This window comes from Manacus candei, unplaced genomic scaffold (assembly GCF_025592945.1).
Source record: "Manacus candei isolate 608988 ecotype Guabito, Panama unplaced genomic scaffold, ASM2559294v1 h1tg000052l, whole genome shotgun sequence".
NCBI classification, from domain to species: Eukaryota; Metazoa; Chordata; class Aves; order Passeriformes; family Pipridae; genus Manacus; species Manacus candei.
The window spans coordinates 737,778-763,026 of NW_026138100.1; the positions used below are offsets into that span (position 1 = coordinate 737,778).

The 25,249-nt window shown below is 40.2% G+C and overlaps 1 protein-coding gene across 8 annotated transcripts in view; it reads right to left on the reverse strand.

Annotated features, from left to right (window-relative positions):
• Nucleotides 1–25,249, reverse strand: part of HIVEP2 (HIVEP zinc finger 2) — a 138,520-nt gene that overhangs the window by 53,202 nt on the left and 60,069 nt on the right. The window contains exon 3 of one of the 8 annotated variants that reach the window (XM_051801594.1): nt 22,015–22,076. The exons of the other annotated variants lie outside the window; for them this stretch is intronic. The gene's annotated coding sequence lies outside the window, so the exon portion shown is untranslated. The remainder of the gene's footprint in view (nt 1–22,014; nt 22,077–25,249) is intronic. 8 annotated transcript variants of the gene reach the window in all.

Here is a 25,249-nt window from a genome sequence, read left to right on the forward strand (position 1 = left end):
ACAGGGCAGCACCCCAGGGAAGCACAGGGTCCCACTGAGAAGTACAGCTCATGTCATCCCCTCTCCTGCTCTTTTGCCCTGGCCACGTCACTGAGCCCTGGCTGGCCACTGTCTGGAGTGATCAGGTCACTGCAGCAGGAGAAGGTCTGTGCTCCTCAAGGGCTTACAAAAGTCATCACAGAGGAGCATGCCAGAAGCCTTGGACAGGAAAATCTCAAACGTAGCATGCTGAACTTGCAGATTTGTGTCTGTGACCTGACCATACTGGCACTGAAGCCAACAATAAACTTCCCTCTGCTTCCAGCAAGTGCCACTGGTGCCCACACTGCCCCATACACAGGGTAAAGCCTGTCCTCCGCCAGATGGGTGACATACTGCTAGCAGAGCACAGATGTGAGCTGGTGGAAATAGGGTGCCAAAAGCTGAAGGATAAAGCAGGTCTGGAACCGGTTAGCAATAAAAGGGATATGCTGATGCTTTTTTCCCCTGCAATGTTTGCTATTAGCAACAAAAACAAATATCAATGATAATGAGCAATGACTGGCAATGTCAACAGCAGTCTATACGGGCATCTGAGTATATAAAATAATATGCTCTGGCTACAGCCCCTGATGCTTTATCAGACTAATCTACAGCTTTCTAGGAAACTATCTGTGTGTGAAGCCAGGAACCACTTTTGAACCTTGAACAAACAGGGTTGAATACAGTTTTAATCTGTGGTGAAACCTTGGCACCGCTCTACTCAAGGGCAAAACTCTGTATTTACCAGGGCCAGTATTTCAATAACTGCTTTTACAATTGACCTGAAAAAAAGTGCAGCCAAAAAACCAAAGCAAAGGAATAAAGAAGTCACAAGTCCTTATTCTCCCATCTTTCAGTAGGAGCTAGGGGTACTCTGAATTGTAGCATCCTCTCTCTGGTGTGGCATGGATACCTTCCAGCCTTAAAGCAGTACTAGTGCTTCTCCTTACTAACCTACCATCTCACAGTAGCACTGGTTCTAGCAAACAGGACGTGGTCTGAGGGAACAGTCAACATGTGGAATCTCTAACAACCCCAGAAAATGCATGTGTTGTCAAACAGGATTTTGCTGCCAAATTAAAGCTCCCAGAGGCATTGCTTTGATAGTAAAACCAGGAACTTTTAATTTGGTTTTATCACCGCATTAGTAAAAATTTGAGCGATACGTCATTATTTGCAGCAGAAATAAATGAGCGTGCCTTCAACGCCTGCCCACGAAAGAAAGACAGACCTCTGCTGAGCATTTTCCAGTATTTCTAGTATTGCTAGGTCTCTTCTCCCAACTAAAAAATGACAGGACAAGAGGAAATGACTTCAAGTTGCATCAGAGAAGATTTAGATTGGATGTTAGGAAAAATTTCTTTATGGAAAGGGTTGTCAAGCATTGGAACAGGCTGCCCAGGGAAGTGGTTGGGTCACCATCCCTGGAGGTATTTAAAAGTCGTGTAAATGTGGCACTTGGGGCATGGCTTAGTTGCAGATTTGGCAGTGCTGGGTTAACAGTTGGACTCCCAAATCAAATGAGTCTGTGATTCTATTTGGTCATATCTGGTTATGACTTTCCTAATCTGCTGCAGTTGTTTGCCAGCCGTTGGGACTATGAATAAACAAGCTCATCAGAAAGGAAATGAGAGTATGAAAATCACAGCATGTCTTACTGCTTGGAAGAGGTTTTTTTCAATTTGAACTTTGTATGTCAGACACTTAGGGAATAGGCTTTTACACAGGACCTGGAAACACAGGCAGAAGTGCTCCTATAATGAATCTTACACCATCTGCTTTTGAAAGACTGCTAGCAGCCTTGGGAACCTCTGTAATAATTTTCTAGTCATAAAACTACACCTTCAGTGGTGAAACAAAAATGTAACAGCAGACATCGGCATCATCTAACCATAAAGATTAATTTATTTCATGGATCAACAAGAAGGACTTTGTTTTATATTACTTCTTATATATATGCTCCACTGACACTGTAAGGTCAGTTGAGGATAGGGGGGTAACAGCGAGAACCTTGTGCACTTTCCAAGGTAAAAAAAAGTCATATATCTCATGTGTATTTTAATCAGAAACTAAAATTTTAGGAAAGCAACTGGATAATATTTATTTTACTGCTAATTATTTGAAGATTCTGAAATAGTACAGTAAATAGGTGAAATTGTCTCAAGAGTACAAAGGGCAAATAAAGCCATGCCTGTGTTACTCCTTAACTGGCTTGCAGCAGATAGCATTCCAGCACAGACTGTAACTTACCATGGTTTGAGAATTTACTCAAAGCCTCAGTTTGACCAGGTGTGTAAGAAAACCAGGTACCAAGCCAGGTGCCATTTAAATTGCAGCCAGATTCCAGAATTGTATAGAATAATTTGTACTAAAGAAGAGCCAGGCAATGTAGGTAGAAAAATATGCACACTTCTATATTGCATCACCAAACAATTTGAATTTATGGCTGGTAACTCAAAGCAGTGAGGCTATATGCAAATCTCTCACTCCAAACTATCTTGCATCAGTTCAAATTTCCTTTTATAGATGTCTTCTTACTTAATGCAATGAATTGACCAGGAAAGCTTCTGTATGGTAATATATAGAGACTGTGAAGCCAGTTTGTGTGGATTTTCTAATGCTCTTTTTGTTCTCTTTCTCCTTTTCAAACACAGAAAGTCCAGAGAACTCTGTGAATTACGGTCTGTAATGGGAGAAATAAGAAGTCTAATATTTGCTTGATTGCAACTATGATGCATTAAGTTCCAGGCATCAATCTCAGTCTCAGAGCTTTTTCTCCAAATGGGCACTATTTTACAGTTATCACTCTCTAAACAAAACAAAATTTATTATACACACAATTTGCTAGCTACAGCAGCTAAGACTAGAAGTAAAAAAGTCTTCCTACATGAGGAAGGTAAAAGCAATGTCATACTGACTTCATATGATCAATGGCAGAAGACAATCATCTGTGAAATGATGTTCATATCCTGATGAAATGCAATCATACCATATGCACTTGAATTTGGAAAAAGTGGAAGAAAATTATTCCCATTACTTTCTGGTGTTCTTAATGTGTTCACACAAATCACCTTTGAATAGATGAATTAAAATACTTACAGCAATTCTACCTTTGCCCTCTTAATTCCAGGTCATTCTGACAGCTCTCAATACTGCAGAAATAAGTTTTCCTACAACCAGTTTGATGAAATTAATGGATCAAATCTTGAACTACCTCAAAACTTAAAGGGATATAATTTATTTTTTGAATCATATGTATCCATGCTGTAAACATTTTTGTCTTCATTACCAAAACAGCAAGACATTTGAAGCCTGCTTTATTTTTCAGTATTTATACTTCTTTGTTTTCCACATTTTTCTCAATAGGAGTGAGATAGCCCATTTAAATTTGGTTTATTGACAGCTTTTCTTCATTTTGGTATCCTGCATGCTAGCACCATGTTGCAGATCTGGATGCAAAGAGCACAAAGAAATCCTTGTAAAATTTCAATTTGTTCAAACTTATACATGCATACATTTATGTGTATACATACATACATGTGTATATACATAAATATATGTATATATCCATATGTGCATATGTATACATATTATATAAATAAAACCAGACATATTTACTAACTTGTGTTAGTGGAGCTGGTTTTATTGTGTTTCAGGCTCTGCAATCTGAACAAAATTTAACTAAAAGGAACATCCCTTATGAACTTTGTTTACTTTACACATAGGTGATTCACTTCATTAAAATCATGCACATAATTTCTTCTTGGGAGTCTCTCTACTTTATCTCCTCTATCCTCAGAGACCACTCTGCACAGGAGTTTATTTTGCTGCCACCACTGGAACTATGATTTCAGGTTACTTTTTTTTACTTTAGCCAGGAGCTAAATTAGCAAGAGCACATCCCCCTAAGTATAGGTCCATAATCTCACTGCAAATAACAGTTTAGACACTGCCAGCTGAGACCAGCGCCCTCACTAACCAGGCTTGATGCTTTTAGACAATGGTCAAGCTGACAATTGACATAGTGTCCTCATGCACACATTGCTCAACCTATTTGCCTGGCCTGCTGTTGCTAAGAGGGCTGTTTGTGCAGGCAGCTGGCAGCAAGATGGGAGTACATCTGGGGATTCTCTGAGTGGGCAGAGGAAGCGAAAACATGAGATCTCAGCCAAGCCTGAGATAGGATTCTAGGTAAAGCTCATGCTCTATGAGATCCAAACAGACTTCAGCAAAATTGTCATGAGGAACCTCCCACACAGAGTGCCTTGGCTTTCCTTCCCTCTTTGAAAGACTACCTTGCTATGACATCCATACACTGGGGAAAACCACTGCAGCCAGGTGCAGTGAAGAAACTGAGGCAGGGCCACTTTTGGTTGCTAAGCAGGCAGGCTGCAATGTGGTCGGTGTCTCACCAGCCCATGGCAATCAATTGAGCTGTCAAAACTGTCCATCTCCACAGAAAGAGCATTGCAAGTTCAAGCCCATGGCAGAGTGATGGCAATAAGCGCTGGACAATCTCATCAGTAGATGAGATTGACAGTTGAGACTTCAGATGAGACTTCTCAGTTGCCTCTGAGAAGTTGGCAACTAGTCAGCCATGCAGGAGGGAAGTGTGATGCCTGCGAGCAACAGAAATTTCTCAGCAGGGAAAAGGACTTGGGGTCTCTTCACAGAATTTTGGTTGTTGTTACCTGCTAAATCAAGGTTCCCTATAAAATAGAACTAAGAGCTCAGCGAGTCTGGTGTTAAATCAAAGTATAGACTTCACTCAAGGCACTCTGGATTTACACCAGGTAAGCTGAGATCAGCCTCAGACAGTTTGCTCCTGGTTGCAAAGACAGCTTGTACAGTACAGGATTACATAACTGTTGTTTCAGGTTGGCAGTCCCAACGAAACCCCATTACTGGCAGCTGATCACTCATCTTGAAAATCTGAATGGGCCACCAGAACACCCCTGAAAGACATTTATTTAGCACTTCCACTGGATGCCATGTGACTTCTTTACAAGGAGACGAGTGGTCTACCCCACTATCCCTTGTTATTGCCACATCTATAGAGAGATTGTTTAAAGTGTCCTCCCAGTACCTTCACACTGGTCCTGAAGGTCTTAAGACTGACAAAAGAAAGGCAGCACTGGAGTCTTAGGTCCTCCTCAGTGAGGCAAGATCCCTCTACACTGATGTCACTCTGCTCTTGGTGTGTGCTCAGTAAGTCAGTAATTTGTCATGAGCATGGGCCCTATCCATACATGGCAGGCTGGAGGAGGAATGACCTCAAACTCTGCTTCTAATCCAGGGGGCGTTGCTAAAGCACAGTGTTTGAGTTTGATGCATGAAGTGCAGAGATATTTTCAGCTCCTGAATCACACTTTTGGCTCTGCAGCTAACTTGAACTTCTCCTTAGTTTTGTTTGCAATTTTTCACCTTCTGCAATCACCACTGACTCTCAGAAAAATAAAACGAGCTGGTGTGTTAAAGAAAAAAACCTCACATGATCATAAATGTGAAGATTTTTTTTTTTAAATCTTTATAATTTTATTTTATTTCAATAACTTCTATTTTATTCTCTTGCACATGTGGAGGAGTGGAGTTAAACAAATTACTAGTAGATTATGGTGCATCACCAATGTTTGGTTTCCTTATTTCACGTTCTAAATATATGCTATTAAATGCTGCCAATGAATGTTTTCTAATGATTTTGGTGTCCAACACAAGAATGAAACGGTCTGAAAAATGAGGCAATGCAACAGCAGTTAGCTTGGACACAGCTACAGGACAACTGTTAACTATATATTCCTATAGCTGAAGCAAAAATTTTGCTATATTTGCCCCATGAAATCATATTGACTTGACCACAATTCACAATCATAATTTGAAACTGGCAATAATGAAAAAGCAAAACCTCATTTTACATACATACATACAAAGGGCATAAGTCTTCATTATAATTATCCTACCCATTACAATTCTATCACCTCTCTGTCACTACTGCCTGAGCCTACTCTCACTGAATTTGGGGGGAAAGCTCCAGTAACTAAATTATGCAATCTCAGTCACAGCTAAGCAAGTCATTTGAGCATATGCTTAATTCTATTTCTAATTATTACAGTCAATTCAGCAAAGCAAAGCATTTGCTCAAGTCAAAAGTGAATAGGTGGTGTGCATCTTTCTGAATATGGGTTTTTCAGAGACTGAGGATGTTGCACAAAACTTCCTTTGACTTCCTTTTGAGCTCATCAGGCTGGAGGAAGGTAGAATTCATATGTTAGTAATTAAACTGTCACTCACGCATGTAAAGTACTAATATTTTTAAAGTACTAATATGGATGAGCACTAACTCATCCACAGATAGGTTAAGTAAAAGTAAATTTTAAGAAAGCCATGGGACATATCCTTGGAGTGGACACAGACAGATATACATACTACTCATGGATTGCAGGGACCACAGAGGCAGATGGAGATAACACAGAAAAGATGAGGTAAGAAGCTACCATAGGAAATTCTGTACGTTCAGTATTGCTGATAAAACTTTCTAAGCCTTTTCACAGGAGCTTTTCTTATCCACTGGAAGAAGACTATAAAATAATGGGCATTTCAACTCCTCTGTTTACATTTCCCTCACATGGGAATGAGGAAAGAGTGGGGATAATGAACACACTGCTGTGATAAGGAATGTGGCTCTTCCCTTTATGGACTGAAGTAACTGGGCAGCCTCTAACATCATCTGAAACCTTTTCTTTTTCTTTAAATTTCCTTTAGTCTTAGCAAGCAACATTAATAGAGATGACTGCCAGGCAAGCATGGATCGCCAGGAGCATTCCTTGGCTGCAGACAAGTGGGAAAGGAAAAGCCTGTTGCATAGAGCAGGGCTGCAACCAGTCACAGGAAATTCACGCCCAGCAGCAGGCTGCATGGCTCACTTGCCTCTGCCCTTCTCCCCAGATGAAGGAGCCTTATCTACCTTCACATTTTGTCTCAGAGATCAGGAATCAATTACAAACACCATGGGGCTGCCCTAAATTATGCTCCGCTGTCCAAGGCTGCTTTCTCCCAAGCAGGTACCCCCGGACAAGGCTATGGGGAATGTGGGGAAGGGAGTGCTGAAAGCCAGAGTCTACCTGTTCTTCAGCTCCTCCAGCTGCTGTCAACCCACTGATTTGCTCTCTGTTTGAAACCGCAATCTGTCCCTGCCCCAAATGCGCTGCCAGCTGTAGAGTATAAATGTTTGCAGAAATTAAACAACTCCAGCAAAATACACATTATGCAAACATCTCATCTCTTCCCAGATGACACAACATGGGGCACCAAGCACAAACAAAAATGGACCAAACAAAGTGCAGAGGCATTGTGGGAAAAAACTCATTTAGTGAAGAGCTTCTCTGCTCTCCTTACAGCCATTAGGACAGCGATAATGCTGAACTGGCTGGCCAGCCATGAAAATTGGATAAACTGAGACACAGAAGAGACAATTGAAAGCAAGAGGACAGACAGCAAAAATAAGTGAGACAACAGATGGAAAGCAGAAATGCAATGTCTAAACTGCAGCTCTAATGCTGCTGGTAACAGTCACGTTCAAGAGTAGTTTGGTTTGCTTTCCGATTTTGGAGAGGACAAGAGTTTTCTTTTTTAAAAAAAACATCTTGTTAGCTGAACTGCTGTGGGTTATACCCAGATAGTTTGTGGGACAGGAAAATTATTTCTCTCCCTACCAAGAGTGCAAAAACACTTCTAAGAAAGGGCAAAATTCTGACACCCTCTGGTGCGCTAGTTGTCCTAGTACTGTTGGAAGGAGAGAGGAGTGTCACATCATTAAAATCTATATCCACAAGTGTAAGAGCTGTGTTTTAGTTGCTGCTGGCCAGGGTCAGTCCCTGGCGTTGTTCAGAGCTCTCCCATGGCAGCACAACTTCCTTAGCCTCTCCCTTACTCGCATGACTGCTACAATTAGGCAGGAAAAGGGTAGTTATTGTTGTAGCAATGTTCTTATAGATTAATTTGGCAGCTTTTCTAACAGAATTTTAGCATAGTTTTGATAACATGCAAGTATGGGAAAGAAGGATTTCCACATTGGCCAAAGAAACAGTTGTGGCAAGACTACCTATTTTTAACATGGTTTATTCCAAGCACTATTTCAGACACAGTATTTTCTCTCCCATCTGTTGACACAGTTGTTTTGTTTCTCTAAAGACACAGTTGTCTGTCTCTTGGAGAAAAAAACCCAACATCAACACCATGAATAAGTGCACAGAAAAACACGAGACCGAAACCCAATCAAACAGTGATCTAATAAAAAGGTAATGCTGGCAAAGCTTTATGACTGAAGTATAGAGCAATTCTTCAGATGCCTCTTAAAATTTACATCAGGTTTTGCCTTCTCTGATATTTTAATTGTGACTGTGAATTTTTAAAATTCAGATCTGGTATACTCAACAACTAACTGAGATGGTTTATTGATCTAAGGAGTCTGACTGCAAACCTGCCATCAGGGCAATGTACCGTTGTTTGTTTGTGAGGAATGCAGACACAGAGCAAGATGCAAACACTTTCTTTAATAAAGGAAGGAAAATCTAATGAGAGCACCAAGGGGAAAAAAATAAACCCCAAAACCTGATAAAAATTAAACTCGTATAACAGGACAAACATTAAGCAATCCTTCTGATACTCAGGTTGCCAGACTCTTTTCTCTGATTTTTGATGATAATTCTTTTTCCTTGTTGGATGGAGTTCATGGTTATGATCTTGCAGGCAATCTGAAAACCTTATCTCCTCTTAAAGGCATTTCAGGCAGCTTGAGAGTTTGTAGATGGAAGCAAATAAAACTGAAGCATGGCTAAGGTAGGACCTCTGCAGATAACAAAAGCAGCTCTGTTCTTGTAGGACAGCCTATTTGCTGGGAAATTTGCAATATGAAAACCTGATATATTAAAGGTCAAGACTCCAATACAGAGCAGACTCATCTGTATTGTGTTTTAATTTCTTTTTATGCCAAGAGGTGCCTAGGGTCCTGCAGAGGTGACAGAAAGATAAATCATGCATGACAAACTGGAACAGAAGACAAGGCTGTATCCAGAATAGGATAGCTCTGCTAGTGCAGCTGTCCTAGCAAACTGTACTGACAGCATTCCCAGCACAGCCTTCCTTCATACTAGCAAAATCACGTTATTTGCTGGCACAGCTTTTTCCTGAGGTTCCTCTTCCCTCATCCAACAAGCTAAAAGTGTTTCAGTAAAAGTAAAGGTTTGTCCTTTACTTTGTCCACAGTGAGAGTTTTGTGTGTGTCAGTCAGGGATCAAGTCAAGAATCACACCTCTTTACACCTGTGGCCAAGACAGTTATGACAGCAAAAATCTGTAAAATAGGTACGTTCTTCCTCTGACTGGACTGAGAAGTCCTTTGTAAAGACTTCAGTACTAGCTGCTGCCCCTGTTGGGAATCCTACCTTCTCATGCACTTTTGGAGAAGAGATAAAATGTCTCACCACACATGCCCTGATCAGAAAGGTTATGGTATTTCCACAAGTAAAAAAAGTCTCCAGCACGCCTATGACTGATCCCAGCTCCTGCTCTATCCCTCTTTTGTAGAAGGCTCATTCACCTGGTCCTGCCCATGTCAGCCAGGCTCAGCCTAGGCTGAGCCCCCTTGCCCAGAGCCGAGGGAAGGAGGAAGCAGAAAGCAGTGGGTGTGGTGCTGCTGCCTGCTGCAGGCACAGCCTTCTCCCAGGATGGAGAAGGACCATGATGTCCAGTAACATGGGGGAATATTATGCCAAACCAAGTGCCTGGGACTATGTGGGCAGTTTAAGAAAACAACCAAATTCACCAAGATTATGAAAACTACAGCTGATTTAAGATGTATTTTAAAAATAATTTTACAGATTTAAAAAGCTTCCAGGAGGTATGTGAAAAGATATTTTCCAGATGTGCTATAGGGTATTACCTACTGTTCACAATCACCCAAGTGATTTAAGATTTTAAGACTGTTGCCTATGATTTTCATAAGAGAATGGGCAATGACTTTAACATGCCCTTGAGGAAATTAAGATCAGCAAAGGATCTGGCAGCATATTCATACGTGGTTTTCAGCCTGTTAAAAGGGCTTACCTGCTTACCTGCTTTTGGTTTGGCAATGTCTACAGCTGTGGTCATTGGTCACCCAGTATTATCTAATTTTTTTACAAGACCTATTTCTGGAAGGCTGGACCTAATCCAGGCTACTATGGTTTCCACAGACAGAAAGCTTGAAGGTTTGGGATTAAAACAGCAGGAGGTTGAGAAGAAAATTGAGGACCTGGAAATAACAACTGATAGTCCTGATGTAATCATCGGTGGGAACACTGCAGCTCTGAAAAATGTATTCAACAGCCTGCAGAATAATCTCAGATAAGGTTTTGGAGGCCAGTGGAAAGCTTCTGCAAGGACAGTTACAAGACAGGTTTTGGTACACTTTTGCATGAGTTTCAACCATTTCTCTTCAATGTCATGCACGGAAATCCACAATACAAAAGCCTGTAGCTACCCCAGAGTGTCTCATTTAAAGGACAACTGTTGCTGGCTAAGAGCTAGGACAGCTCTTCTTCCTCTAGCTATGGAAGCTGAAGGTGCTTCTGTCCCACTTGTCCCACACTGTCTGAAGGCTCACATTTCCTGCCTCATTCAGTGTGAGCCCTCCACTGACCTTCAACCAAAGCCAACCCAGATGGCTTTGCCTGAACTAAGAAACAGAGCACTTCCACAGCTCTTTCAACAAGTAGTGTGATGGGGCAGTAATTTCCAGCTAGTAAGCAATGATGATCCATGGGCAGAGGGTAATTTTTAACCTTTGCATCCCTTGTCTGAGATCTGAAGCACAAATAAAGAGTTATAGAAAAGGCAAGATGGAAAGTTTAATCTGCTGTATCAGTACAGTACTAGCTGAAGAAACAAGCTTATCAGCAAAATGCTACTGAACTTAAAGCCCTAAGTAACAATTATCCATGATGTGGTAGTTGGACAGAAGACTCCTTACTTCAGAACAGACACACGGGTTTTAGCCTGAATTTTCAGAACTCATGAATGTTGTTGTAGACAAAGTACCACCTTGAATATAATTTTTGTGATAGCCAAAACAAGTAAGTCAGTATAAAATAAAGACTCCAAACAGTGTAGTAGATCAATCTCTCTCTCAACTACCTTTGTTTACTATCTCCAGAAAACTCATTAAAAAGCAATATATTTTAAAGAAGAAAATTATTGACCTTTGAAACACAAATGACAATGCAGGTGAACAGAGCATCCACTAAATTTGTTGATGCCTATATCCAAAAGCCAGGTGCCAGCTCGGACAGATACCATACCACTAAATGGCAGAAAGAGACTGGCTGACTTAAAGAGACTGGCAGGGATTAGCTAAACCTGGTTTCTAAGGGTGTTTCATAATAACGTAGGGTACCTTCAAGGCTGGTTGCCCCAGGAACCAGACAAACAGAAAAACTGGTTTTTAAGTCGCCTTTGCTTTCTCTGCTGTGTTCAGCCGAGTTTCGGGGCAGCTGCAAGAAAAAGATTAAGGACTGCAAGGTGGCAATTTCACTGAGACTTGTCCCCTTAAACCCTCAAGGTTTGATTCTATGATAGGGCTTCTGCTCAAAAATTAATAAAGCCAGAGAAGTGGTTAGAGGCTACACTGACTGTAAAAGCTCCAACCAAGGAAAATCTGCCCTAGGAAAGGAGCCAAGAAAGGTGCACGGGATTTAAAAATGCTTTCAGATAACAGACTCAACACATTAGGCCCCAAAAATGTTTCTACAAGGAAAACATAATGTTGCTACTAAGTTATATAAGAAATCAAGTTAAAGGCTTCTCACGAAGAATAAAAGACATAACAAACCATAGTGGTCGCTCAGGAACTCAGATATAATGAATGATTAAGAAAGGTAATAAGGTAGAAAAAAAAGGACAAAACAGATCCCTACTGAATTCTACATCTCTAAAGAGTTATTCAGATTCCCATTTAAGTGTTTCCAGAGATTAATACCACCAATTCTCATTCAGGAAGTTACAACAGATATATTCAAATTCAGTCAATTATATCCCAAACCGGTATCTCATTGTTCTAGAACTTTTGTGATCACCAGAAACCACTTACATCATAAAAGAGCAAGCACTCAAAGAAAAGAAGCGATTTTTTTCTGTTAGGACTACTTCATGGGAGACAAGCAGATTTAGGAGACCCCAGGAAGATGCTCCAGGCAGACTCATTATACGTGATCAACCTCACATGCCCCTAGGACAAGTAAAACACTTCTCACTGCTTCTCTAAGGATTGCTTACTAATACACCAATCCTACAGTAGTTTCAAACATGATTTAAACAGGATAAGTAAATGGAGTCAGAATTAACTTTGCTGGGGCTGCTCCATTTCTTTCATTATGATAAGTAAAAGAAATTCTTAACCTGAACTGCAGATGTAGGTTTTGGCACCTATGTTCCAATGTCTTTCATACTATTTCATTACAACTAGTCCTGGCAATGAGCAATGACATCCCCAGTGGGTTTACAGATCATCACAGAAACGCGATTAGAAAATTTGATCCAAATATCATAAAAGTCAGTGGAACTTGGATTGAGCCCAAAGAGAAATGATTTTCCCTGCTGTGGGTGATTAGCTATACATTTTGTTGCTTCTGTTGATAAAAGTGAATCTTTGCCCATGCACTAATTTCAGTTACTTAACAATACAGCCTACTTTTGAACAAGATAGTGTAATGAAATAAAACATAACCTGGAATAGAGAAAACATGTCTTCTGTGCCCTGGGATCAAGTAAAAATTCCACTGATTACAGTCACTATTGAGTAAGACTATCACACTATTACCTAAAGGTATGCACACACATATGTACACACACATGCATCAGCTTACTGATCTGTAGGTCCTCTAAACCCTTCCCTGGGAACCAGCACTGTTACAGACATTTGTAGGAAGAGAGATGTAGTTCATGGGGTCAAGTGGACACAGGTTGTATCTCACCCTTTGTATAATATTATACTCTAAAATTTTATACATTTTCTATCTTTAAAATATGGAGACAATTCTGTGGGGGAAAAAAAAAGTTTTATTCTAAGGAAGAAAACAGGATGTTTTAAGAATAGTCTAAGTATTTATAGGATATTATAATTTCAAGCGATTGTCTTTATGAATAAAGACATCATTGAATTTATGTGATAATTACTTGGTTTTTACACCTGCTAGAACATGCAAAGCAATATTGGTTATATTTCTAGCTTACATGCTGTTCTAAGCACAGAGAGCTTTTTTGTCAATATGGTTGTAATAATTCACATACTAACTGGAAAAACAATTCAATCCGACAAGAGCTGCACCTGAAGAGAACAAAAATCACAGAAACACTTGGGTTGGAAGTTACCTCTAAATGGGTCATCCTAGGTCATCCATAATAGTCACTTATCTAGTCTAGCCATGACCGACTCCACACCCTCCCATGGCAGTTTGCTCCACTGACCTAAATGTTGCATAGCAGTAATCCCTTTCCAATATCAAAAGGTCTAGCAAAGTCTTCCCTGCTGCAGCATAACCACAGTATAATCCCCCCTTTTCTCTTCAGTAACATATGAAAATACCATGCCCTGTTCATTCCAACTCTTGCGTATATATGTGCACCTAAAGCTCTCACTTAGGCTCTCTCCAGACTCAATGTACCTAGATTTCTTCTCTTAAACACTCTTTCATCTTGAGTTTGGGCTTATCCATCTTCCTGAAGAGTCCTGTGAATTGAGGTTACCTTTTGGTCCTTTGATTTTGTAGGCTGAAGAGGATTTGAAATGTTTGCACCAAGTCTAGTTAGGAATTTAATTTATGAGGCTTGAAACTACAAATATGTCATTGCATGTCTCCCTGCTTTAGAGTGGCATTTGTTCTTTCACATGTAGTATTGTTCTCCCAAGAAACACCTCAAGAAAATCTCACATAAAAGATCGATATTCACACTAATGACATACCTGGAATTTAATACTATTGTTCTTCAGGATGTGCTCTGCAATTCCAGAGAACTTCCATCCAAACATGAACAAGGAGTGTTACCTCCCTGTATAAATATACTGCACCTCCATTAGGCATTGCTCAGAGTGAAGCCATATCAGCACCAAGATTACTTGAGCATTTACACAGAGCATCTGGAGGCTGTTGAGGCCACTAAGTTCAAGTAGTAGGAACTTAAAAGCTACTTCTGATATGCCTGGTTCGCAATCATGGCCCATATACTTTATACTTTCACCTGATATATGTGACACCCCTGTACTCCCAACACAGAGGACGTCCAGGAGCACAGGAGAAACCAGTGGCCTCCGTATGCTTACAGGCTGAGATGCCTGGAGTGATACACTGTGTGTGCAAGGCATGTGCCATGAAATGCCCACCTCTCCTAACTCCACCAAAGCCTAACACAGACCCTTCTGAGTGATGTCTGAGCAACCCATAAAGACAGACTGGGGTGATCAAGTTCTCCATCTGTGACAGAATATCCATGCCAGTTTCAATACCCGAGTACGGGCAACTACTTCCACAGCTGTGGATTTAAAATACAGTATTCATTTGGTATACCATTATATCATAATGTTATCTGGGACTTAAAATCAATTATTTGCCTGTAACATAAAACAAGTCCATTTTCCCAATGAAAACACATGCCTAAAGAGAGTGGTAAAGATGGGGCTCTCACATGTGAAGACGAGACTTATTTTCCTCTGTTTTGACAAAAAGACTGGTGGACCATGTCTGAAGGGCTCACTCCACTGTTACTTCTAAGAGCTGCAATATAATACTCATCCAACGTGTTTTCAGAATCAGTACAAGGATGGTTTGCATTTCCTAGTTTTTCATTGTTTCAACACAGAGAGGACACTGCTGCTGGGATTGCCTTTGCCTAATGTCAGCATGAGAAGCTGAAAATACAGATTACAATAGCATGGCATGAGCAATTTCTATATTAAAGAGAGAGTTGTAAAGTCTGATACAAACAGACAAGCGTTATGTTTTCCAACCTGCAGCTCAGAAGATAGGCTTATTGACCATAAAATGATTTATGTAATCCAACTTGTATGAAGTCATGTAAGACCTTGTTTATGCCACTACCTTTTATATATATATATATATATATATAAAAATTTTTTCCCAAGATAACTGTCAAGTTACATTCCTTATATAATGCTGCTGCAGTGCTAACCTGAAGCATAATGACTGTGCTCATTACAGGGTTATTATGAGTTCTGGGATGAAGAGCTGTCAATAATTTTATTTTCTCCATATAAGGTAAAACATTGTCGTTGTTGCAAGGGGAATCCCAATTATATCTGTTTGAAACTTTAATTACAGTAATAAACAGATTAAGAGAGGTAACCACAGGTCTCTCTCCAGCAAGGCACGCAAGCCTGTATCTCAGGGGATGTGCAGGACAGGGAAAAGGGATGCTGCAATCTCAGGAATCTCAGCTGCTGGATCAGGCCTTAGTGTACAGTAGTCTTCATCCTTGTACTGAAGATAGTACACAGTACTGCACTGCTCATGGCCAAATAGATTCAATGTTTTCTGTTTAAAACATATAATACCTATACACAGTACATTGTCTTGATTGTTCAGCCTAGCTTTTCTTTATTTTTTTTGTCATTTTTGCTGTCAGTTCAGTGCAGCCTATTACAGACTGTGAAAGGAAATGGCCTTCAGCGGGGAGTTATATTCCAATCGCACAATCTCAATTTCTTCCAGAAAAAGAGATATTGAACTGTTTCTCCAGTTTTCAGGTAAGTCAGATCCAACTTTCAGATGCTGCCCTCAGGTTGTGTTTATGTTTTGCCAATGACTTCCTATTTAATATACTGCAAGATAAACCGATACCTGTGCAGTTAGGTTCCAAATATGTTACATTTGATAATGACAGTGCAAGTAGGTAAGTAGCTAACTTCTTCCTGTCCATTTATACAGAAGGTTCTTTCTTTTTGGGCATCTTTTCTTTTAAAGACTTTTGATCTAAAGGTCTTTTAAAGGTCTCACCTCTAGGGAACCAGCAAAGTGGCTTTTGTTGCTACAAATTCTTGTAGGAAAAAAGCATAGGTAATCCTTTCCCAGGATTCCACTTTATCCCTTACTGTCAGTATCCAGTTGAGCTTCAGAGTATACGGGAGATTCTGTTCAAAACCTTTACTGGTGTTTGTCCTGGTTTGTTACTGATGTTTGCCTGCATTTCTATTCTCAAACACCAGCCAGGCCTTGTTCACCACAGACTGATGGATCAGTAGGAGATCATGAACCATTGCAATGCTCCCAGCAGCTGCCTCTTTGCCTAGTTTGTCTTTCTGTCCCCTAAAGCCTGTGGGCTACTTCAGTGCAGCCAGGGCTCAGGGCCCAGGCTGATGGATCAGACTGCCCTGCTATCTAAAAGAGAGGTTTTGATGACTAATGTTCAGGTGTAAAGGTCACTAAGGCTGAAATTAAAATCCCATAAACAACATGAAATGCAGGCAAGTCTATTTCAGTGTGTGTGTTATCAGAGTTTTTCATTTTTTAGAAAACTAGGAAAAGAAAAGAAATTCCAGCTTTAGGACTTCTGCTCCATCCAGTTCATCTGCCTGCTTCAGGCAGTTCATCTGCTGCAGCAAAATACAAACCAGATATGATGAGATAGCCCTGTTTCACAAGCTCACTAATATAATGCACTTCCACTTCTTAGGCTGCAGCCCACAGCCTGCCACCTTGCAGAGCCTCCTCCTGACCCCAGTCCCAGCATTTTGTACCCTCCACTGTCAGACAAGTAACACAAATTTACAGCTGGAGGTAGGAGAATGGTTGCAAAGAAAGAGCAAACCTTCTCATGCCCACACTGTCCCTATACATCCCTAGTGCCACCCACAGCCTCCCCTTTTGGGCTCAGCCCCTGCCTCCACTAGCCCCCAGTCCCTTCTTCTGGGACCAGCACAGGCTCCACTCCTCACCTGAGATGCTGAGGAGTGTCAACCAAGAGTCTGCTGCTGCACAATCTACCCCAAACCATAACTCTAAATGTATCTTCTAATTCTGCTCATGTATTTATAGGCCCCTGCATGGGAACAAATTATACTTTCAAAAATATTACAGGAAAATGCTGCAAATGATTGCCATAAAGAACCTCCATCATAATTTCATTAAAAATTAACAAAAAGAAAGCATTAGTGTTGTCCTGCCAACTGGGGGTTGGGAGTGTCTCACATTATTAAATTGAGAAGGGCAGCAATGGAAAGCCTTTTTAGATTGGTGTTTCCATTCCTTCCTCTTTTGCTTGGTTCAGAAGTCCTGCATAATTAATACTGTAGTACTTAATAAATGCTTATGAACCTACTACTTCTCTGCTCTTTCCATTTAATTAGGTGATTGACTTCAGGCATACTATAAATTATAATGACAATTTAATTACTTTTTTAATGTGCACACTTAAAAGATTTATAAACAGGAATAGAGTACCACAGTGCACTGAAAATTAGAAATACCATGAAGGAGAACAGCACAAAGTAATGCCATCTAAAGTATCTCCTCAGTGTCTGAGCACCTGCAATGACTGGGAGATAAGGTATTTAAAGTGTCTGGTACAACCCCAGAGAATTTTGTATTTCTATCTGAATGCTCATGTATGCCTCTTTTAACTTTCTGTTCTAGCATTTGTGTATCTCACTTGGCTTCATGGCCATAAAAAGTTTCCAAGGACAAGTTGGGCTATGGACTTCAGCATCTCTTAGGTAAAGTGTTCACAAAAAGTGGAAGACCCTTTCTCGTCTTTGAAACAAGTCATAAAACTTCTGCATCATTTTATCATAACACAGCCACTGTTAAAATTTGCAGGGGGCCAAAATCTCCTACGATATTCCAGTTGGCACAGGCAAACCGCCAAGACTATGGATTTCATCATCTCATGAGCAGACCCTTCCTAGTCAGGAGACAGAAATGTCTGAGAATATTTCACACCATCAGCACCACATACTATAACAATCCAAGTTAACTCTTCTGATATTGTTGTTACACCATCTAGGACTCATTCCCCTGTTACTTACAGGAATTCAAAAGTTAAGAGAATTGCATATATAACAAACTGAATAAGAATCAGATCCTGGTTTTCACTTCAAACCACTGCTCAAAAAAGTACATTTGCTAAACTAAAAATTATCTTTCTAAATTTAAATAGTTTAAGATAGTAAAAGAAGAGTTAACCTACCTAATTAACCTACCTAAATGACCAGACACTTCCAACTCCTGTCATTGAAAACAAAGAAATCATCTCTATTTTCTACAAGTTACCTGTCATCAACAGAGAGAGATGACAGCATACAATAACATCACACTGTATGCTATACTGGTTAAAATTTCTCATGTAAAAAAGTCATTAAAATTTGGGCTAGAGGAGACACTTTCCCATCTGGGAGCTGAATCTGGTTTGGTGTGACTATTCCTGCCTGTTAATTTAGCAGTACAGAGTATAACTCTACATTCTTAGCATACTTACTGGCATCTCTCTAACCACAACTGCTTACAGAGAGGGAAAAGAAAAAGACTGGGCAATTCACAGTGTGCTAAAAAATTATGGGCAATTCAGCATTTTAAGCATCATCTATCAACAGTGTTGAATAGTCAAAAGGGAAATAAATTTAAATATCTCACCAAGGCAAATGCTGTGATTGTATCTGGTTTTCCTTTTTAATATAGAAAAAAAATTAATCCCAGACGCTCATCTCATTCACTCCCAATGAAGCTGAGTGGAAAGCAAATCAAATCCACAGTTTCTTCATGTGTTTGCCTACCTTGGCCAGCACAGAGCAGGGCCAGAAAAGCTATAGGTAAAAGAGAAAACACCAGGAGGTTGAGCAGTGCGGTGAATCACAGGGAGCCACTTTGTCTGCAGCTTCCGTTCTCCGAGGAGCTGTGCAGGGCTGAAACAATGGTTCTCCTATGAAGCTGCATCTCATCTACCTCATCTACAGCCAGTGATGAATGATGGGTCAAGAGGGCAGCAGACTTTGGGTGCACAACCCTTAAATACTGTATCAAAGATGGCAAAAGGCCATGTGCTTCAATAATACGGCAAATACTTCCTTTTGCTGTATAGCAGACAAATTCCTTCCTCTCTGCTGGCTCAATCTGCAGCTTTTGGTTCACGGCTCAGAGTATGTGCAAGTTCTGTATTCGCAAAACATACATGTAAAAAAGCTGTGTTTTTATTCCTGAGACCATTCAACTGTAAACATTCTCACAGAATCTGTGCTGAAATCCTATGCTTTCATAAAAATGCAGTTCTAGGGGTTTATGGGGTTCATAGACAATAAAAGAAGGCACATTTCACTCATTTGTGAAAATGCATAGTAAGAATCGAAAAAATTGTAAAACTGTAACTCATCCAAACTTTTCATACTGGGTTTGTCTCCTGAAAGAAAATTTTACTGACTTGATAGAAAAGTTCCATAAAAACATAAATTTTGTCCCTGGTTTAAATGAAGAGTAATGAAAGTAATAGGCCTTGTGATATAAAAAAATACTCCATTACTAACAGTTTGACAGTATTGTGCTACCCAATTTAACAAGACATACAAGATGAATTAGAATACCTTCATGACATCAAAATATCTTTATGCAAAATAAAACTGAAGCAATATTTAAAATGTTCTGAAGTAAGATATCTTACTGCCTAAGAGTTGTCAAGTGTTTGTCCCAGTTTAGAGAAGTAAAGTATTTCAGAACCTTCTGCCATTTAAATTTTCTTCCAACTAGTTTTGTCTTCTATTACTCCTTAGCTGCTTCGCTGTATATTTCTCTAGATATCTTTAAAACTGCTCTGAATTTGACAACATAACTTAATGCTCCAACAGAACAGAAAACTGTGGGCTCATGCCTGGTTTCTAAAGGAAGTGGCAGAAAGCAACCTCCAAAAAAACCTCCAAATCAGCTGTGACCATTTCAGCTCACCAAAGCATCAGCAACAGAAGACAACCACTTAGGTGCCCACCCACTCACTCAGCACTAGAAGACAAGGTAACCCTGTAATTTTGGAATCATTGTTTAATGATTCCATTAAGGCAACAGCACTTAATACTGGAACATAACTTTCCCATTTTGGAGACTTTGAGGATTTGGTTCACATCAAAATGCTGAAGCGACCAGTGCAGGTTTTCTAGCAGTGCCATGTGGGCAGTGAGGCAGCGAGCTGTGCCATCCCACTGCCCATCTTGCAGTGACATGGGAAACCTGCATCTCTAGCCTCCAGATGCGTTAGAGCAGGAGAAATGGGTGGTTTCTGTCTCAAAGATTTCACATTATTTTACACTACAGCAATGGATTTGCATTATTTCAATCAAATGATGCATTACAAATCTCACCATAGATTTTGAACTTAAACACTTCAGAACTGAGCAAAATAAATGGTGCATATGCTCAGAAAATGGAAGGTCTCAGGGCAGAGGTTATCTCAGCTTTCTTATAGCCCTGTTGAGCAGATTACAAGCAGGACTGTCATCTCTACTTCAATCAAGTGTAAATTTCAGATTAAAAATTAAGTGATTTTAATTGATAGCCATAATGTGTACTGAAAAGCTTCTAAAGCAATAATAACTTTTCCACAACCACTGCCACACAGAAAGCAAATCAGCATGTAACTCTCCCTCTGAATATTTTCATTCCTTTTTCAGAGCATTAAACTAAAACTGGCACCAAACTGCATCACCTTTTTAATGCATTTTCCACCCAAACTGATAGGCACTTGAGGAGCCACAGTGATGTCCCAGAGAAAAACATATTCAATATAACTTTTCTGCTACACCCACCCCCAGCTGATGGCCCAGCACTCTGCTCCCTTTTATTCATCCAGGTGAGGAGAAGCTGACAGCTGGGGGAGGGAAGAGATTGGGAGCCATATGGAGCTAGAGTCAATTTTCAGTAGGTATTTGTGAATAGATACAAAAGAGATAAATGCTGGCATGCATAAATTCATATTTTATCAATACCTATTTTGGTACTTACTGAGAGAGTAATTTATTCCAAAAAAGGCTTTTAAAGGCAAACACCAGTTTAAAGAAAATTCCAATCCTGACTTATTTCTTGCCACAACAAATCCAGGATCCTGATGGCATGAAGCAAGAGGGAGGAGCCCATTCACTAGGTTTATCTCCCAAAGCCAAAAGGGAAACCAGTGCAAATAACCAAGAACCCAAGAGAGATTCTCCAGGTTGCTGCCCAAAACAAGCCCCGCAGAAGCAGGGCTGCTCAAGCCGGGGTGGGTGACCAGTCTAGCACACAGAAGCATTGAGGGTGCACGTCCAAGTTGATCATGTAGAGGGCAAGCAGAGCTGACAGTTTTGCATGCAGCATCTTGTAATAACAACGGTTATCAAAATTACAAGATTTGCTAGATTGGCTGCCTGTAATTGCTGCACCTACAAATGTTCAGTTTCACTTCTCAGACTTATTCAAATAATCCAGCCCACATAGGCCTGCAAACCTGAGCTGCAAGTCTGAATGTGAAAGGGGATTTATTAAAAAACTGCTGGTGCATCTGACCATGACGAAGTGCTAAAAAATAAAAAAGTAGTGAAACGCACTGAACATTTCTGAACCCCAGATTATGTCTGGCCCAGATCCAGTGGACGTTTGATTTCCACTGACTCCCCTATTACAGACTGTTATCTCCCTAAACTGTGATCTAAGGCTAGGATCACAGGACAACAGAGCAAAAGTATCTGTAAGAGTCACTTATTCCATTAGTCAGAAATCAAAAATCAAAAGAGTCACTTGAAACACTAACGGAATGCAAAAACTCATCACTTCCTTCCAGAGCAGGGCAAAAGACCTTATTTGCAATTGTTGATCAGAACAATTCTGCCGTGGCAGAAAATTTCTGGCCTCTATTCACAGCTCTTAAATGGCTCTGTGCCTGGACTCGGGCAAACGATTTGAATTTTCTACGCTTTTTCAAAATCGTAATAAAAAACACCCACCTCACAGAATAGAGGCTTCATCAATGTTTCTAACTCACTCTCAGCTTCTTAAGTAGACAGTCCTGCAAAAGTGCAGAGTACCATTATTTAGATTTGATTTTCTTTTTAAAAAATTAATCCTGTCTTCCTGTCTATTACTTGGTTGGGTTTTTTATTTATTTTATTTTCCAGGTAGGAACAACTGTAGATGCAAAATCAGCATCTCTGCCTGGAGACTGGTCTCAGCCTTCTGCCTAAATCCTATGTGTACGTTGTATTTCTACATCTTCCACAATACATACCATGAGTCTACACACTGGTCAGTAGGACAAGCAATGCACATCCAAATCTGAATGCAGAACAAACAAAAAAAGTGGGTATTTTTAAGAACAAAATTCTTTCCTAAGAACCTCGTTTCTTCCTGGTCACACAGTCTGGGTACAACATGTAAGAAATGGTTTTCTAAGGCACCGTGGTGTCTTCTGAACCACTGCCATTACCCGAGAAAACCCCAGGAAGTGGTTTGGATGAGAAGTTGGATCTGACTTGCGTAGGTATCAGCTGATGTCAGAATACACACAGCACAAAGCTCTAACAATATGGACATTGTGAAACCAGGAATAACCTTCTGTTATCTCCTGCAGTTTGGGAAATCATTTCTAACATGGTGACCACAGAGCTTAGGAACAAGTCAAACAGTTAATTATTCACTATTCTTCCTAATTAATCTCCACTCCAGGCCAAATCTTTGTATGCCTGTAATAACACGAAGATCTCCAGTGAAGGAAACAACAGCATGAGCCTTTGGACCTCCTTCTGCAAAGCAATTCATTTTTCCATAAACAGTTACTATTAAGCAAGGACAAAGCAACAAACCAGACAGCCATCTGTGTAAACCAATTTAAAAGGATGGTGACCTCATAACATTTTTCAAACTAACGCTCTCCATTTAACTTCTGCCACCCCGTCCTGCCCAGCAGAAGCTGGGTTCGAGCAGGTCCTCAGGTGAGTGCAGTGCTTCCACTTTAGGGAAAGCTGGTACTTTAAAGCCACAGTGATTCAAACCTATGAAAAGACATTGTCAATGAAAATACCTCGGCATATATGGAAGCAGGATAACCTTAGAGGCTGCCCATGCTCCCAGAGGGTGTTGCCACAAAGGTCTGTGCTATGTTTGCCAGCTGAGCTTCCTAGAGGTATGAGGTCAAGCGAGCACAAAGGTTCAGGCCACGGATGGTAACACAATTCCTGCTGAAGCGTGTTCTTTCTTACAACCCAGAGAGAATCCGGAACAAGTACAGATGGCAAGCACATTGAAAAGAAGACAAATCTGACAGCATTAGAGCAAAACTTAGGAATCCAAGTACAGCGTAGCTATCCTGTATGCACCCAAGATGGCCACAGCATCCCCAGAGCCTTCTGCCTCTTTAGATTTGAATCCAATGAAGCTTCAGGCAAAACATGCAGAGTAAAATACCAAATAGAATACCTACAAAACAGGTGCAAGTAATAAACACCCAAGGACATCTCTTGCACAAGTTCACTTGCAGAACTGTCCTTTATTCCATTTACTAAAGTCAGTCAGAGACACAGAAGAACTGAGAGCAGGGTGCATCAGATGACACCAAACCATTTGTAGTACACAAAGTTGTTTACAAGGGCATGTGGACTACAAACATTTCAGCATCAAAGAAAGTAACTGAAAGAAATGTATATTTTTTTTGCATTTCCAAGCATCAGAACAACGTAACAGTATATGAAGTGTATTTAAGTGGTGGAAGGAAGCATTTGTTTCTCCATTATATAAAGATGATGATTCTAACCCATATAGTGCAGACATGGTAAAAATTACCTCCCACAATACCAAGGCTTGTTACATAGACTCTTTTTTATTTAGCCTGCATTGTCAGAGGAACTTTATTGTTCCCCTGCCACAACGCCTGATGTTTGTGTGCCTGATAGTTGTGTTTGCTTTAAAATAATGGCTGAGACGAAGGTAACTTGCCCTTCTGACCCAGTGTGTAATTGTACAAGTGTTTGTGCAGTTATAATCCATTGTACACATAAAGTGACATTTCTCTAATTGGCATTTGCTGAACGCAAGGGCACCATCTGCAAATACAGTGGCTTTTTTATTGGCAACCTCTTTAATTATTTCACTCTTCCTAACACAGAATCTCCTTTCAGTTATTAGAGAAGAACAAACCACTCGTCACCACAGCCACAGTAATACTATATATTTTTTATTACGTACCAGTGAATACTATTAAAGATTAGCCTTAAAAAACAGTGTGGTATTAACAGCTGTCCTGGGAATTTGTTCCAGAAAAGGGAACACTTCTGACCTTTGAGTCCATGTCTCAGTGCCTTTTCGAGATGCTTCAGAACAAAAGTTCAAGCAGCGTCTCCTTTCAGTTTGTCCCATCTCGTGGCGTGTAAAACTGAGGACAGAAATTCAAGAGAAGCCAGGCTGGTGCTGTGTTCTCTTGCCTTTAGTTCTGCTGTGTCAGCTGATGCTAGCACATGAGGCATATTTCTCTGCTTCCTTTGGTTTTGTCTTTCCTTGGTCCCTGCTTTGAGTCTCTACCCAGCATCTCCACAGCTCTCCTGTGGCTGCCATGTTACATAAAAACTCAAAAATGGCTTAGGAAACATTTAAATCTGCGCTATCTTGGCAAGCAGCTAATCCTTGAAGCAAATGCTACTTACACAACAGAGTGCCTGCATTTCCTAGCCCGTTGTGGAGATGTCATGCCTCATCTCCCAAGGCTGGAAGGAATGCACAAGGCTTCATAAAATAGCTCTGACTTTCCATTTCTACTATATAAGCATCTTGTTATCTGTTTTTATAGGGAGGGAAAATGGGAAAGGGAATTCCTGGAAGAGATTACAATTGTCAAACTAGCTTTTGATATCTTTTAAACAGCTGAAGCATTAATTTTTTGGCGGCACTGTCAAAAGTCTGTGAGGGCTTCCTGACTGCAGTGGAAGAAATAGTACATTTAGTTCAACTACAAGCTGTACTTTTAAAAAAATCCATATGAAAACAGACTCATTATTAATTTTTCTGTTAATATGTGGTTTTGCCCTTCAGTTTCAGTAATCTTTTTTGCAAGATCTTGCACTCTCAAGAAAGAACTGCAACTTAGAGCTAATGTTTTAATAAAATCTTGTTTATACTATAGTCAAACCAGAACAAACAAAATGAAGCTACAAATGACATTTTTATAGGAAGTCAAGAAAGAGATTCATGTGT